The sequence below is a fragment of the Panicum virgatum genome, chromosome 2N (genome assembly GCF_016808335.1).
Source record: "Panicum virgatum strain AP13 chromosome 2N, P.virgatum_v5, whole genome shotgun sequence".
Lineage (NCBI taxonomy): Eukaryota > Viridiplantae > Streptophyta > Magnoliopsida > Poales > Poaceae > Panicum > Panicum virgatum.
This window is the reverse complement of record NC_053146.1, coordinates 41,571,072-41,589,643: the sequence shown is the minus strand read 5'-3', so window position 1 is coordinate 41,589,643 and position 18,572 is coordinate 41,571,072.

Here is an 18,572-nt window from a genome sequence, read left to right as displayed (position 1 = left end):
AAAATAAATTTTTAAAACATAAAAGCGAAAATAAATTTGAAAAAATTGGAAATAAATTAGAAAAATAAGGAAAATCAGAAATAAATTAGAAAAATCTCAAATTTTTATTTTAAATAGACAAATAAATCATAAAAATATGAAAATATTTTTAAAAAATAAAAAATGTGTAAAAAAAATCAGCATGACCATTGCGTACCATTGAGTTCATCACATAAGTTCATACCAATATTTAAGCAACTAAGTGCATCACATAAGTACGGGCTATCCAACAACAAGTGTCTTAATTATTACATGTCCATTGCATAAAACATGACAACAAAATAATAATCACAAAACTATTTAAGCGGGCTAGAACCATGTGTTCTCCTTAGATGCTTGCATGAACAGGCAGCTTGCATGAACCATCGGAGCAGGACACGACACACCCTGCCGAGATCCAAGCACTACTAGAAAACAAGCTTTAGGTCCACCCCAAAAGTACCGGTATGGAGATGAACCGGTACTTTTGGGGTGAATGTAATTTATGAATGAGCCTTAGGTACTGATTGGTATTATCAACCGGTACCTAAGGCTCTCCATAGGTACCGGGTGGTAATTTTTACATTAGTACCGGGTGGTACCACCAACCGGTATCTATAGACGAGCCTTAGGTACCGGTTGGTGTTACCAACCGGTACCTTAGGAGCCTTAGGTACCACCAACCGGTATATATAGACGAGCCTTAGGTACCGGGTGGTACCACCAACCGGTACCTTAGGCTCATCCATTGGTTACTTTAAAAGAAAAATATCTCCTTCTCGATCAGAACAACTGTGTAGCTGAGATGGTAAAGGAGCAACGCGCGAGGCTAGAGGTCGCGAGTTCAAGTCCCAACCAAAGAGAATATTTTGCGTGAATTTTGAAGGCTTAGGCACCGGTTGTTTTACCCGGTACCAAAGGCTGAGCCTTTGGTACCACTTTGGGGGTACCGGTTCAAAAAACCGGTACCAAAGGCTCCTTGCAACCGGTGCCTTAAGCAGTTTTCTAGTAGTGAAGTATCGAACACCATTGGCCACTTGACGATCTACTGCCATGACGAGATCGACATGAGCGGCCGCTTCTGCCAGCCGAGGACGGGTAGTGCAGCCGCAGCAGCAGCAGCAGCCGCGCCTGCGACACCGCGAACGCGCTGAGCAGCCGTGGCGAGAGCCCCGCTGCGCGCGTGGCGGCGGTCCAAGCCGCGAACCCGTGTGGAGGAGCACGTCGCGGTCAGGGCCGACGCCGGTGATCCGGACCTCAGGCGGGCCGACTGCGAGTTCCGCGCGGTCGGCGATGGCCTGCGAGAGAAGGGGATGGCAGCGCTCGGCACGGTGCGAGACACAGGAGAGAGGGGGCTGACGGGAGTTTCTTTGGTATCTGAGATAAAAAGCAAAATGGTAATACACATAGCTATGAATCATGTAATAGTTTATTTATTGGAAAGAATACATGAATGGGTAGCAATATTTTAGTTAACAAGCAAAGTAGTTACTGCTCAGTAGGTGAGGGACACTGTAGCATAGAATAAAAAATTTAATTACACAAATTGCTTCAAACAGCTAACATATTCTTGTGCATAATTAGTGTTAAGAGGAGCAACAGTAATATGCAGCTTTGATCAGTTTTGCAATCAGGTTCTATATGCTTCCTATAATTTTTCTGCAAGGGTTTCATCTCTACTTCTCAGACTACCCAAACGTGATTGGGACTAAAGGCTTTGTTGTTGTTAGATAAAGTTTCCATTTGTGATTTTTTACTTGCAGGCAATGATAATTTATTTGCTTTTTTGTATGTTGACATATTACAATGCTCTGATATAAAGTTTTAACCAATATGCTTGTTAGCATGTCAACATCTTATTGTTGCTTTGTTATGAATTGTTCACCAGGCTTTGTTGTTGTCAGATAAAGTTTGCGTTTGAGATCTTTTACTTGCAGGCAATGATAATCTATTAACTTCTTTGTATGTTGACATATTACAATGTTGTGATATGGAGTTTTAACCAATATGCTTGTTAGCATGTCAACATCATATTGTTGCTTTATGTACTGCATTGCTTCTGCAAATTATAGAGTTGTCATTCTATATGTCTTTTAGTTTTGAGGAAATCAAGCTAATCTTATCCTTTTGAAATCAATCTGCATACAGCAAAAAGGGTACAAAAGGTTCTAGGATTGTAACCCCATTCTTTCAAGAGTTCTGATCAAAAAATTTGGGTTCAAGTGGATAATTAGCATACATCAAAATTCAGCAATCAACCTAACAAGAACCCAATTCGTAGGAATCTGTTGCTATGCCAAACAGTTTAGAGAGTTTAGCTGGGATACAAACCAAACGAACACCCTAGGAAACAACCTGAAGGTACTTGATAGTCATCCTAGAATGCCTAGAGGAAGTGATGCCTAAGAATCCCCACTGGATATGCAGATTACCCCCACGATATCAGCCAAATTAAATCAGGGGTCATCAGTACAATGCAGTGTTACGTATGCACGCAAGGTGCGGGAGTCGACATCCGACCATGGTTGTCCATTTGGGGGACACACCAAGTGCCACTTGGAATCCGACACGTCAGGACCCGTCATGGCAGGGTGTCCAGGTAACATCAGCATAGTTCAAAAGCAAAATATAAAAACTTACCTACTCCCGCTTCTCCAACTATAAGTGCCATACGCTTAATTGTTATTGAGTATCAAAACTCAGAAGCTTAACTTATTAAGTGGGCCAAATTAAACGCTGGAATAAGGCAAGCAGCTTTAGTCCAAACCAAAGAGAGCAGTTGAACCCATACCTTCACACACAAATAATCAAACAGCTCTTCAAGGATTTGTCATACTAGTACTGATCCACTATATCTGCAGATAGTATATCAGCCATATCACTGCGACTATTTTTCTGATGATATGGCCATATGATGATAGGCTCGACCACAAGCATCACATATCAACTGGCCAAATTTTGGTACACTTATTATCTGCTAGCCAGCAATACAAACAAAAAGGACTACTGACACACCTTTATCATGCATCTCTTGAATGATCCAAGGGCATGTTGTGGGCACCAGATATGCCAACAACAGCCCCAGCCCCCAAAACTGCTAATTCTCTACATGGGAAAAGGTGGCAATGGGGTAGATCGTCTATAATAGTGCTGCAGTTATTCTTGGGCACTTAAGACATTCGACCATGGAGTCCATTTGTCCAAACACAAAGCTCTCCTCTGGGTTTTAATCTCACCTGAAAGATGCTGCTGGGCACATTTGCAAATACAAGTTCAGCTACAGGGTGTCAATCGTGTCATAAACTGCCGGCAACATATTTCCCTCCTTAACATTTGGATCTGCTTATCTCCAGCCGCAGTCAACATCGACAGCACCGTAGAACCAGATGTAGGGCCTTGCCGCGGACTGACAAGTAAGCTCAGTAGATGCATGGTTCTGGAGAGTCCCATTAGCTGCCACGGAATAGAATGTTGAGAACCCCCTCCTCTATAGTTCTATTGAAAATAAGCTACAGGAACAAAGGATTTGTAAGAAGTTCAGCCGGTCTTAGCGCCTCAAAGGCGGCCATCCCTCGAAGCAACGCGCCTTCCCCGCAGTTGGGGAAGGCGGTAGCGGTAGCACACCCGACCCACCAGTGGGCGACTCCTGCACAAGGCGCCTGTTAAACTCGCTCAGCGTTCCCCTGCTAGGATATATATAGCTGGAGCGCGTAAAAAAAACGTGCAATCACAGGCTTTCCCAGCACGCCTACCAGCCATGGAAGAGTGCTGGTTCGCCCGATCCACCACGAGCGAGAGGCCGCACAGCAGCCGGTTAAACTCGCTAGCTGCGGCGAGTGACCCGTCGGCACACATCACCGCACCTTGGGCTATGCCATCGCCCCTCCCCTGAGATCCACCGGACGCCCTCGAGCTCTTCCAGCGTGCCTCCCAAGCCATGTAGTCATGGGGCTGCCGGGGACGCCCGATCCGCCGTTAGTCGACGTGCGGTGTAGGCACCTGATAAGCTCAATGGTCGCGGCCAGGGTGTGACATAACGGCCAAGTTAAAAACACTTAATTAAGCGTAATGACCGTCATTTGAACGCATCAACGCATTAGCTTAATTAAGTGTAACTTGACAGCCTATTTTCAACCCACAGGCTGATCGAAACACACCAGTAGTCTCGCACGACGGCGAGCGCAGACGGTACCAGCATGATACAATTTCACAAAAATAGTAATTAATTTAAAAAAACTTACAAAACAGCTTTCAATTTAGAATTAACATAATAAATGATAGCAGTGGAAGAGTGTCTAACCTGAGGAACATTTTCAGTAGAAACCAAATGAAATAAAAAGAAATAAAATGATAACTACGGAGGCGTGAGGACGTCACATCGAGTCCACCGATGTTTATACTAGTTAGCTTCTATACCTAAAACAGGGTAAACAACAAACCCTGAGTATACTAATACTCAGCAAGACTTACCCGACTATTAGGTATACTTAGCCCACATACCTAGACATGCAAAACTTTCTGGCTGGTGGTTTATTTTGCAGAAGAGCGTCTAATAGTGGATCCTTATTTTCAATGTTTTAGCCCAAGATTCTATGTAGCTTAGCCATTAGCTAATATTTGCCTATCTAGAACAAGCATGGTGGAATATTAAATAACAATTCAAAGTAATCATAATTATATATCATCCATGTTCCATATCACATTACTACGCTGCGACTCGGTGATCAAGGTGCTCATATTCGAGAGCGACTGGCGGCGAATCGATCCGATTTAACCTTGCAAGGTGGACCTAACCAACACGGCACACATTTGCCCCGTCGGACTATACAAGCCAACCATTCCCCTCCCCGCCTCGAACTACAGGACCGCACGACCAGCGTATAGTCAGCCGAGCTCAACGAGAGACCACCAAAAGTAAATACATGCATCCCAATTCTCCGCGACTACTCGACTCGCCCTAAGGGGTGGGAAGGAGTCCTGTACTTTCGAAGTGAGGCAGTACTCGGCTTACCGGTTTCGACTACCTCCTACTTCCGGCATGCGGTTAGTACAGTTCAAACATGATCAGCAGAGCCAACAACGGTACGGTCCTCAATCGACACAGACAGGGCTAAGACACTAGGAACCCGGTCCTGTTGCCATACCTATATCTCATCATCATTTCCCCGTCCGGTCTCAAATTTCCATTCATTCCATAGTGCATTCCATATCTCATATACTGGAATATAAAGATAACTATAAATCTCGCGAGTAACCATAAATTACTCGACTTTAGCCCTATAGCTCGCGAGTGACAGGAAATCACTCGACTTCTACCGAAACTTATTTAGGCATAGCAGTGCTATCGATCTATACATACTATTATAAGACCAAGGGAATCTAGGGACCATGCAACTAAGGTTCCAGACAACTCCTAAAAACGTAATGCACAAGTAATACACATATAATAATTCATAATTTAAAATAGTAGGTTATGCACCGGCGCTTGCCTGGGGGTAACACTAAGTTAGTGTTAATTCTATCAAGGCCTTGGGCCCTTCCGACCTTGGGCCGGGTCTTCGGTTGCTTTAGCGGGTCCTTCCATCTTTTGGATATGTCCACCGAACACCGCCTTGTGGTTCGGCTCCAACATCGCGTGATTCCCGCCCACACGTTGTACACTTAGCGTACCTAAATGAGGTGCAACCATGCATGTGCATGAATACATATGAAATGCCAATTAATGCATATGCACAGGATATAAATTAGTGCCACTAAAACTACCTACTGAAAAAAGAACCATACTCAAAATGGACTAGCTGGCGGACTGTCCGCTATGCAGCAGCGGACTGTCCGCAGCACAACCTTGCCGTCCCACCAGAACTACCAACGCCTCTGGATAAACTTAAAACTATATTGCGGACTGTCCGCAATCCAGTAGCGGACTGTCCGCGGTTCACCTTTGCAAACTCACCAGAACCAACAACGTCTCTAGCCGAATTTCGAACTCTACGGCGGACTGTCCGCTCCCAACTAAAGGACCGTCCGCAGTTCAACTCTGCGAAATCCATCAGAGACAACAATGTCTCTGGACAAATTTCTAATCTTACCGGCGGACTGTCCGACCCTCCTTTGCGGACCGTCCGCGATTCATCTACGCGGAACCACAAAAAACACAACGCCTCTGGACAAACTCTAACCTACCTTGCGGACTGTCCGGCCCTCCTGAGCGGACCGTCCACGGTTTGTCTTTTTAACCTCGCACGACAGGCGGAACAGGCGTGGCGGCGGCGGCGGCGGCCGTTCTCCGGCGCCGGCGGCGCACAACGGAAGGGGACAAAGGCCGGGGAGTACAAGTAACTCACCACGAATCCATTCCTGCGGTCGGTTCGGGCGGAGGATGACCGGAGAGGCGGATCGATGGTGGAGCAAGCTTCAAGCGGGCTCCAATGGTGACCGGCGGCGGTTGGGGCGATTCCGGCCGAGGACGAGCTGGCTAGGAGTTGTGGAAGGTGGAGGAGGTGCTGGGGAAGAAGCTCGCGCAAGGAATTGAGGTATGGTGGCCGGAGGAGGGAGATTGAAGGAAGGGGGCGACGGCGGAGCGAGCGGGCGAGCGGAGCTCGTCTCTGATCGATGGGAGGAGGGAGGAGGAGATGACAGCCGGGGCCCACAACAAGGTAAATATCTGGGTGTTACAATCCTACCCCCTTAAAGAAATCTCGTCCCGAGATTTAAGCGGAGAAAGGAATAGCGTGGTTCAGATTGCTAAAAGGTTCCCTAGATAGATTTTTAAGAGATGGATCTCGCAATTAAGACATTTCTTCAAATTTCTAAATACTTATTCTGAAATTTATAAGATTAAGGACCTAGTTCCAGAGGGTGCTAGTTTCTAGATTAATCAATATAGCTGACTTTAATGGTATAAACATTGCCAGCCGATTTACTAATTTCTTGCTCGACATGGTTCTGGAAGACATCAATTTCATAGCAACTAGATTGTCATTACCTAACTGGAAATTAGCCGTGCCACTGAGTGAACGAATCAATTGTTTTTCCACACTAAAAAGCTCCTGGGCTTTGGCTTTTGCAACGAGTGACTGCGGATAATATAGGTGGACACAATCACCATCAAAGTCGACTGAAAAGGGCCGGTTGACTACTCTAGTGCTAGCATATAGTAGAATTTTGCAGAGAAAAGAGGTCCTAAGTTTCTCAATGAATATATATCAAGGAGGTTCTTGGGAAGAATTAAATTCTCAATTTGATGGTGAATCTAGATAGAGAGGACACCAAGGTGAGTATTTGCTCAAGGACATTCTTGCTCAATATTACTCATTAATTAAGTTGCATGATGCAAAATGGATATGTTGCTATGCAGGTTAGTGGCTATGATCCTCAGAAACTCAAATATAAAACAATCCCCTAGCATGGTTACTCTCCGAGAGCCTACCCCTTTAAAGAATAAAGGCAGAGGAAAACGGTTCCAGATATTGCACAAAAGAAGTGTCGACGTAGTTTCATCCACACGCACTTAAGCACCAGTGCGCACCCAGCAGCACAATCGCGTGGCGGATGCACACACGAGTGAAAGACCCTTGTTTGGTTTTGGTAATTGAGTGACAACTTAGGTGGACTAATAAGTGTTTATGTTGAGATACACAGGAGATTAGTCCACACAAAGACACTAGTATGAGCAACGTGTGCCATGGAGGAGAAATGGCTAAAGGTTGATGCTATGCTCATATAGTGTGATCGAGGAGCTCATTGCATATGAGACATGACATGGAGTTATGTGACCAAAGTGGAGAAGATCAAGACAAGGTTTGGCTTGATGGACCGGTTGCAATGGAGAAGGGCAAGTCAAGGCTTTGAAGCGAGGGACCGCGAGGCGGTGAAGCTTGGGCAAGATTTGGCGCCGATGGACCAAGGCAACGGTGAAGAGCGAGCAAGGTCAAGATCGATGGACCAAAGAGGTCATGTAATGATATGGAGTGGATCATATCATTCAAGGAAGATCAAGCCAAGTGTTGACTCATGAAGATGATCAAAAGGTTTGATGGAGTTTGGTGCTTGTGTGGCATCAACATTTGGGAAGATGAAATGGAATGCGCAAGGCAAAGGTATGACTTGTAGGGCATTTCATTTCACCGGTCAAAGGTTGTGTAGAGAAGTGCATGACCAGATTTAGGATAGATGGCCGTACTATCAAGAGGGGCAAACTTGTTTGCATATCGGTCATCTAGTGCCACTTGAGCGATCTAACATTGCGATTTTGCTAGGATCGAGTGGCGTAGTGAGATCAAGTTAAAATCCTTTGAAAATGATTGTGAAATGCTAACACACATGCACATGGTGTTGTTCACATGATGGTGTTGGCACATTTGCAAAGGAGAAAGAGTTGGAGTTGATGTTGATCAACTTTGGGAAGCAAGAAAGGTTTTTCGGTTTTCTCCGAAAATTAGGTGGTCTCTTGGAGTGGAATACTGCTTTGATCCATTGTGTTTTGGATCAAGTATTCAGTTGGGTTGTGTAGCCCTCTGAATTAGCTTTCCATAGAGTCCAAGATCACCTAATTTGGACATCGGAGCTAAGAGTTATGACCGTTTTACCGAGGTACATTTCTGTTGGAAATATACCTGCGGACGGTCCGCTCAAGGGGGGCGGACGGTCCGCCGTTATCTCGGATGAGCTCGAACAGAACCGTTTTTGGCTCTGTTGGTGGTCCAAAATGAACTGCGGACCGTCCGGTCCATGGGGGCGGACGGTCCGCCTTTAAAAGCTGAAACGGGCGCAGAAACTTGGTAGTTCTGTCTTGGGTGTCCAAAATGAACTGCGGACCGTCCGGTCCTTGGGGGCGGACGGTCCGCCTCCTACTGAAATTTCTGGGACAGAAACACTGCGGGTTCTATGTGTGCTAACGTTTTGAACTGCGGACAGTCCGCCCCTGGGGAGCGGACAGTCCGCCGGTCACTTCCAGTTTTAGTCAGAGACGTTTGCAAATCGGTTGGTTCAATGTTTTGAACCGCGGACAGTCCGCCCCAGGGGTGCGGACAGTCCGCCCGGGGCTCTAACGGTCGACTCTGACACATAATCATTGCAGTTCTAGCCGTTGGTTTTGAATGGCGGACAGTCCGGTTTTTGTGAGGCGGACAGTCCGCGAAAACTCTGTTTTCGCGGGATTTGAGTGTAACGGCTAGTTTGGGGCCTCTCTCTATAAATAGAGGATGTGGCCGGCCATTTGAAGGGGCTGAGCACCTTGGGGACTTGGTGTCCATGTGTGAGAGTGCTTGAGAGCCCTCTACTCACTCTAACTTGATAGTAATCATCCGATCGAGTGAGAGAGCGATTCTAGTGCGATTGCTTTGAGAGTTTGCATCGAGTGGCACTAGGTGATCATGTTGCAAGCCGGTGTGCTTGTTACTCTTGGAGGTTGCCACCTCCTAGACAGCTTGGTGGCAAGAGGCTCCGTTGAAGCCCGCAAGAAGATTGTGCGGTGCTCCGGAGAAGAGATTGTGAGGGGTATTGTGCTCACCCCGCGGGAGCCGCGAAGAGCAACTCTAGTTGAGCGAGACGTGAAGAGCAAAAAGTGGTCCGGCCGGATCATGTGCTAGAGCTCGGTGTGAGCACTCCACGTGGGAGAGTGTGACTTGAGAGTCACCACTAGCAAGAGGATCGGCGGCAACCTTGGAGCTTATCTCAACGGGGATTAGCTTGGTGGCAACCAAGTGAACCTCGGGATAAAAATCACCGTGTCATTTTTGTCTACTCTTCTCGGTGGTTTGCATTCTCCAAATCACAAGCCTTGTATTTACATTCATCTATATCTTATGCTTGTGTAGTTGCTCTCTAGTGATTAGTTAGCTTGTGTAGCTTGCTAATCATCTTCTTGCTTGTGTAGCTAGAAGTAGAGATCCTAGTGTAACTAGTTAGCTTGTGTAGCTAAGCAAGTTGAGCTCTTGGATTTGGATTGTGTATCCTTGTCCTTGAGCATCTAGTGAGTTTAGGTTGGCTTTGTGCTTTTGCTCATTAGAATTGTGTAGGAGCTCCCCCCGGTTTGTGAAGTACTAGTGCTTAGGCTTGTGTGACTTGGCATTAGAATTGTTAGGAGAGCTCTTACTAGCTTGGCACTCCATTTGCTTTGTGTAGGATATTTTTGGAGGTGCCTTAGAGTTATAGTTAGAGGGGTGTAGTCTTGGCTAAGCGAATAGTTTCAATTCCGCATAAGTTTCGGTTAGCCGGCGCAATTACTTTTAGAAAGGACTATTTACCCCCCTCTAGTCTGCCATCTCGACCCTACAAGTGGTATCAGAGCCGAGGTCTCTCATTTGTGGTCCTTACCGACCCGAGAGGATGGCGACTTATGGGCTAGATGTTGAGTGTCCACATATTTTTGATGGCACACACTTTGCACGGTGGAAAAATTGGATGATATGCAATTTTAAATTTGTTTGCCCTCAAATGTGGTGGATGGTGGATGTAGGTTTTTCTCATGTGTTAGATGAAGGAAATCTAACTCCAACACAAGAGAAATGCCTAGATCTAGACATCCAAGCTACTAACATCTTGTTTAGATCTTTGCATAATTGCATTCTTGGTGAGATTATGGACAAGGAAACCGGCCATGAGATTTGGAGTTATCTAAATGAGAAATATGGGGCGGCCTCCGATGATCATGATGATTATAAGACCAAGGAGGAAGTGCATGAGGATGATGAGCACATCCATGACATGGTGGTTGTGGAAGATTGCTCCACCTCATGGTCAAGTGATGACGATGATAATCAATCTACAACAAGTTCACTTGACATGATTGATGATGATTCAAGTGTTGCAAATTATGATTCTACTCCAAGCATACTTGATGATCAAGTTGGCTCATGTACGGATGATATTGCTATGTCAAGCTCATCTCCATCTCCACATTGCTTCATGTCACAAGGTGACACAAAGGTATCAAATTGCAATGTGTTTGATCTTAATTCATATGATGAGCTCTTGAGTAGATATGCTAGCTTGACCAAATTATTTGAGGAAGTGTTAGCCAAAACAATCAAATTTGAAAAAGAAAACTCTTTTCTCAAAGACGCATGTGAACAACAAAAGCATCTACTTTATGTCATGAGTTGTTCACATGAGGAGCTAAAATTGACTCATGAGGAGCTTAGTGTTGCTCATGAGAATTTGGTACTAGACCATGCTATACTCACTAACAAATTTTCTAGTAAAGGAATTAAAACTAGTGAGAGCTCATCACATGGGTTAAAAGATCAATTGCAAAATGTTGCTAACCCTTGTGATGTAGGAAAGAAACATGTATCCACCTCATGTGATGATTTATTGTCTATGCCATGTACTTCACATATAGATGCTTGTTCTTCTTCTACTATGCAATATGAGACTAACCTTGTAGAAGAAAATAAAGAGCTCCAAAGTCAAGTGAAGTATTTGAGCAACAAGATAGAGAGGTGGACAAAATCAAAAGTCACCCTTGAAAGCATAATCAAAAATCAAAGAAGCTTCGGTGACATGAGTGGCATTGGTTCCAACAAGAGCAAAGCCAAAGGCAAGAAATGGGGCAAAAATAAATATAATAGGAAGATGAAGAAGCAAGAAGAAATGAAGCTATCTCATTTCATGTGCTTTCAATGCCATGAGATGGGACATCTTGCAATTGGTTGCCCCAACAAAGAAAAGCTCAAGTTAAAGAAAGAAGAAGAGAAGCTTAAATATATCAAATGCTTCAAGTGCCGCACTTGGGGTCACCTCACCTCAATGTGCCCAACCAAGCAATTGGTGAAGCAACAAGAACCTCAATCAAAGCCACAAGTTGAGCAAGAGAAGGCACCCCAACCTCAAGTCAAGAGCAACCATGATGATCAAGTTGATGACTTGAAGATGATGAAAAAGAGAACAAGAAGGGGTGGCAAAACAAGAGCAAGGTATCCAACTCATATTCAAGATGCCAAGATGTTGAGCAATAACAAAATTCAAGAGAAGAATCCACATGCTCACATCAAGTGCTATAGTTGTGCAATATTGGGTCACCTAGCTTCGGATTGCCCAAACAAGCTTGAGAAGAAGGCTCAAGCAAACAATGAGAAGCAAGGCAATGAGATGCATCAAATGAGTAAGGAAGAAAAGGCTCAACAAAAGAGAAGATGCTACTTATGCCGGGAAAGGGGACACATGGCTTATTCATGTCCCTTAGGTAACAATTCTAAGCCTATTTCAATTAATGCAAATATTATGCTTAGAAAGGATGGTAATGGTACCTCGTTTGTTACTATTGCAAAACATCCCGCTATTCATACTAAGGCATTGCCAAAGTATGTTGCTCCTAACTTGAGAGGACCCAACCTAGTTTGGGTACCATCAAAACGTGGATGAATGTGTGTAGGTACCAAATGCATTGGAGGCTTGATTCAAATAAAATTCATATTTTTGATCTTATGATTGAATCAAGGAATTGAAGGTTTTTGCATATATACAACCCAATGCCATGACAAGCTTATGAAGTCCAAAGTGCTTTCAACATACAAGTGCAATTATCATGTTGTGGGTGATTCATTGAAAATATTTGATGGCTTGCAAATTTATTTGTGTTAAATCTTGCTTTTGGATGAACAATCTTTTTGCAAATTGAAAAATGAGTTAAATGTCATTTACTTCTCAAATTTGGCTTGAAAACTAGTTCTTATGACATTTGGTTCTTATGTGCACTCTTTGCTTCAAATTTTTGATTTTCCAAAGCTTTTATGGGCTATTTATGAGTTTCCTTGATTTTACTTGATCTATTTTTGATTTCTCGTTCTTACTCACTCATATGAGTCTTTGATGGTGTTCATGCTAGTTTTGTGATTTTTTTTTGAGCAATGATCCCATTTCAAAGTTGAAATTGTGAAAATTGGAAAAGTTCTGGGCTGCCTGAATTTTGGTAGTGCGGACAGTCCGCGGGTAAGAGGCGGACGGTCCGCCGTTCATGAGACTTGTTTACCAGAGTCTCTGCAGAAAAGTTTTAAGCCGCAAAATTACACTACGGACAGTCCGCCAAAAGACCGCGGATGGTCCGCCAGATGCACCGGTAAGCTTCGGTTACACCGATGATATGTGCACTTAGCAAGCGCGGACGGTCCGCCAGTATACTGCGGACGGTCCGCCTGAGATAAGTTAAATCTGCTCAAGAAAAGTGACAAATATTGGATTGATCTTGAGTCACTTAAATTGAAAGGTCCTCAAGTTGAAATCATCTTTACAAGTGGTTGAGGAACCTAGGTTTGGTTTTGAAATAATCTAGAAGCATCACGAGTATTGGGTACAAGGCCATTTGATTGAGAAGTATTTTTGGCACACTTTTGGTACTCAAGTTGAGAATCAAGACCAACCTCAAGTAGAAAGAAAAGGACTTAAAGCAGACTCCAAAATTACTCATCATGACAAATCCATTGTTTGATCAATCAACTAAATTCATTTCAAGTAAGTGTCAAGAATGGTTCTTGGAGAGATCACTTCTCTCTAGAGAGAGGCGAGCCGCCCAAGAGTGGGATTGACAAGCAAGGTGCTTAGAAGGCCAACATAGAAGTGGTTATCTAGAGTCATTGGAGATGCTTAGTTGAAGATATCAAATGGGTTGATCAAGAAAAGCAAGCAACACCCAAAGTAGAGAGATTCATGAAAATTCAAGTGATATTCAAATGGTATTCTCTCATGCAAGCAAAAATCAAATAGATGAAGCAAGCCAACCACAACAAGATAGTGCATTTGATAATAAGTGATATTCATTTCATATGGGTGAAGAATGGCTTTCATATTAGTATTCATTGTCTTCACCAAGCTATTATAATTGGACTTCATGATGCTAGTTGGAGAGCTAAATTGGAATCTAATGACTATCCTCTACTCCAACATAGCAATGTGAAATTGCTTGACATATGCATTCATACTATGCTAAGGACATGATTAGTGCATATAATCATATATAGTGATCATTCATGAAAAATAAAATAATTTTAAATGTTTTATGATGCCACTATTGCTTCTATGATTGATATGATCTAGTGGTAACATATGACATGTTCATGAGCTAATAAACCCAAGTAGTTGATCTAGAAAATGAGCTTTCAAGTGTTTAACTCAACATTGTCAAGATAACCCTTAGAATGAGGTGTGAAGAAGCTTGTCATTGGTTCAAACCGAGTTGAATTATTTGGGCAAGTAGTCTAGATCAAGTCAGAAAGAAAGAAGCTCATGGAAACAATCTAGTTCAAGAATTGGTTATCAATGTCAAATTCAACAAGGTGATCCATCATGATTTTACAAGTGATACTAGATTCAACAAAAGGTATATCATTGTATCTCTACAAGTGATATACATGGTCATACAAGTGGTATTCATTCAAGTAGAGCTAGTACAACAATGGTGGTTCCACAAGAGATCCTCAACTTTAAGTGATCAATTCAAATAAAGAAAGCTATCCTCATCAAGAAGAGCTCAAGATTCAAGTAGATTGACAAAACTTTGACATAGGGGGAGGATCCCCACTACAAAGTATCAAGGTCAAGGATCCTACTAGTATCCTACATGTGGCATTTTAAGGTGATCTTCATGCTTCCACATGTTGTTGTTACAAGTGGTGTCAATTCCAATCAAATTGAAAGTGTCCATAAAAAATGAAGATTCAAGACTCAACCATCTACCCAAGTCCAACTCTTTGTATCAAACCACAAACGCTTCATATGATTGCCTACAAGGGGTATTCAAGTGGTAACCCTATAAGTACAAGAGGTACAATCTCAAGGGGTAGCCATTGATCTTCACATGGCCAATTTCATGTGGTTTTGGCCCTTTTATGGTCATTGATGACAAAGGGGGAGAGAAATGAACAAAGATATGAATTATCCTTGGATGACAAAGGGAGAGATGAGATAAGAGTGCGATCATGGACATGGATCAAGAGGAGCAATATTGAGGAGGATCAATATTCTTGGACAAGAGGAGCACACAAGTAGGGGGAGCAAGCTCATGAACTTAGTTGTTTGCATTTGATATGTGCATATTCATGTGCTTGTTTGCATTTGCATAAGTTTTAAAATTTATATATGCATTGCTTGTGTGTAATGTATGCTAGTCATAGAACTTGATTGATGATTTGATAACTAGCATGCATAGATTGTAGCTAGACATTTTTTACAAGTGAATCAAGAGCCTTGCTAATATTGTTGATCTCATGAGGTATCTTGAGTTTTTGATGAATGTCTAGTTACTCTTTGATGCTAAGGAATGAACTTCAAGGATGCAACTCAAATTGGTATCACGCTTCAAAGGTTTATCCTATATACCTTAGCATCACTTAGTAGTGATAACAATCCCACAAATTTCATTTATGCATGTGTGTGAATTTAAAACCAAATATTTTGAGCACACATGTAGGGGGAGTTATCACTACCAAGTCGGATTTTTATGGTGCTTATCCAATCTTTCACAAGTGGTCTTATTGGTGGATAAGAAACATAAAATCCAAACCAAGTTAGCTATTTACACATGTGTGAAGTGCTAGCTTGGAATATGCTTAATTTCCATATCTTTGTAGAGTTGTCATCAATTACCAAAAAGGGGGAGATTGAAAGGCCCTTGTTTGGTTTTGGTAATTGAGTGACAACTTAGGTGGACTAATAAGTGTTTATGTTGAGATACACAGGAGATTAGTCCACACAAAGACACTAGTATGAGCAACGTGTGCCATGGAGGAGAAATGGCTAAAGGTTGATGCTATGCTCATATAGTGTGATCGAGGAGCTCATTGCATATGAGACATGACATGGAGTTATGTGATCAAAGTGGAGAAGATCAAGACAAGGTTTGGCTTGATGGACCGGTTGCAATGGAGAAGGGCAAGTCAAGGCTTTGAAGCGAGGGACCGCGAGGCGGTGAAGCTTGGGCAAGATTTGGCGCCGATGGACCAAGGCAACGGTGAAGAGCGAGCAAGGTCAAGATCGATGGACCAAAGAGGTCATGTAATGATATGGAGTGGATCATATCATTCAAAGAAGATCAAACCAAGTGTTGACTCATGAAGATGATCAAAAGGCTTGATGGAGTTTGGTGCTTGTGTGGCATCAACATTTGGGAAGATGAAATGGAATGCGCAAGGCAAAGGTATGACTTGTAGGGCATTTCATTTCACCGGTCAAAGGTTGTGTAGAGAAGTGCATGACCAGATTTAGGATAGATGGCCGTACTATCAAGAGGGGCAAACTTGTTTGCATATCGGTCATCTAGTGCCACTTGAGCGATCTAACATTGCGATTTTGCTAGGATCGAGTGGCGTAGTGAGATCAAGTTAAAATCCTTTGAAAATGATTGTGAAATGCTAACACACATGCACATGGTGTTGTTCACGTGATGGTGTTGGCACATTTGCAAAGGAGAAAGAGTTGGAGTTGATGATGATCAACTTTGGGAAGCAAGAAAGGTTTTTCGGTTTTCTCCGGAAATTAGGTGGTCTCTTGGAGTGGAATACTGCTTTGATCCATTGTGTTTTGGATCAAGTATTCAGTTGGGTTGTGTAGCCCTCTGAATTAGCTTTCCATAGAGTCCAAGATCACCTAATTTGGACATCGGAGCTAAGAGTTATGACCGTTTTACCGAGGTACATTTCTGCTGGAAATATACCTGCGGACGGTCCGCTCAAGGGGGGCGGACGGTCCGCCGTTATCTCGGATGAGCTCGAACAGAACCGTTTTTGGCTCTGTTGGTGGTCCAAAATGAACTGCGGACCGTCCGGTCCATGGGGGCGGACGGTCCGCCTTTAAAAGCTGAAACGGGCGCAGAAACTTGGTAGTTCTGTCTTGGGTGTCCAAAATGAACCGCGGACCGTCCGGTCCTTGGGGGCGGACGGTCCGCCTCCTACTGAAATTTCTGGGACAGAAACACTGCGGGATCTGTGTGTGCTCACGTTTTGAACTGCGGACAGTCCGCCCCTGGGGAGCGGACAGTCCGCCGGTCACTTCCAGTTTTAGTCAGAGACGTTTGCAAATCGGTTGGTTCAATGTTTTGAACCGCGGACAGTCCGCCCAGGGGTGCGGACAGTCCGCCCGGGGCTCTAACGGTCGACTCTGACACATAATCATTGCAGTTCTAGCCATTGGTTTTGAATGGCGGACAGTCCGGTTTTTGTGAGGCGGACAGTCCGCGAAAACTCTATTTTCGCGGGATTTGAGTGTAACGGCTAGTTTGGGGCCTCCCTCTATAAATAGAGGGTGTGGCCGGCCATTTGAAGGGGCTGAGCACCTTGGGGACTTGGTGTCCATGTGTGAGAGTGCTTGAGAGCCCTCTACTCACTCTAACTTGATAGTAATCATCCGATCGAGTGAGAGAGCGATTCTAGTGCGATTGCTTTGAGAGTTTGCATCGAGTGGCACTAGGTGATCGTGTTGCAAGCCGGTGTGTTTGTTACTCTTGGAGGTTGCCACCTCCTAGACGGCTTGGTGGCAAGAGGCTCCGTTGAAGCCCGCAAGAAGATTGTGCGGTGCTCCGGAGAAGAGATTGTGAGGGGTATTGTGCTCACCCCGCGGGAGCCGCGAAGAGCAACTCTAGTTGAGCGAGACGTGAAGAACAAAAAGTGGTCCGGCCGGATCATGTGCTAGAGCTCGGTGTGAGCACTCCACGTGGGAGAGTGTGACTTGAGAGTCACCACTAGCAAGAGGATCGGCGGCAACCTTGGAGCTTGTCTCAACGGGGATTAGCTTGGTGGCAACCAAGTGAACCTCGGGATAAAAATCACCGTGTCATTTTTGTCTACTCTTCTCGGTGGTTTGCATTCTCCAAATCACAAGCCTTGTATTTACATTCATCTATATCTTATGCTTGTGTAGTTGCTCTCTAGTGATTAGTTAGCTTGTGTAGCTTGCTAATCATCTTCTTGCTTGTGTAGCTAGAAGTAGAGATCCTAGTGTAACTAGTTAGTTTGTGTAGCTAAGCAAGTTGAGCTCTTGGATTTGGATTGTGTATCCTTGTCCTTGAGCATCTAGTGAGCTTAGGTTGGCTTTGTGCTTTTGCTCATTAGAATTGTGTAGGAGCTCCCCCCGGTTTGTGAAGTACTAGTGCTTAGGCTTGTGTGACTTGGCATTAGAATTGTTAGGAGAGCTCTTACTAGCTTGGCACTCGATTTGCTTTGTGTAGGATATTTTTGGAGGTGCCTTAGAGTTATAGTTAGAGGGGTGCAGTCTTGGCTAAGCGAATAGTTTCAATTCCGCATAAGTTTCGGTTAGCCGGCGCAATTACTTTTAGAAAGGACTATTCACCCCCCTCTAGTCCTCCATCTCGACCCTACAACGAGGCCGTAGGCTCCGTCGCGGCACTATAGGTCGTGGGACAAATCTTCATCGTACATAAGAACCAATAATAGAAATCCGTACAACACGATTGATTACAAAGAAATTGAAGAGGCAAAAAGCAGCCCGAAATCATGTTAAAAAACATGAGTCTACATGGTCAGTCAAATTACCACCAAAGTTTCCCTAACCTTACATGGCCCAACAATGCAATGCGATGTAATGCAAAAATGTGGTTCCCTTGT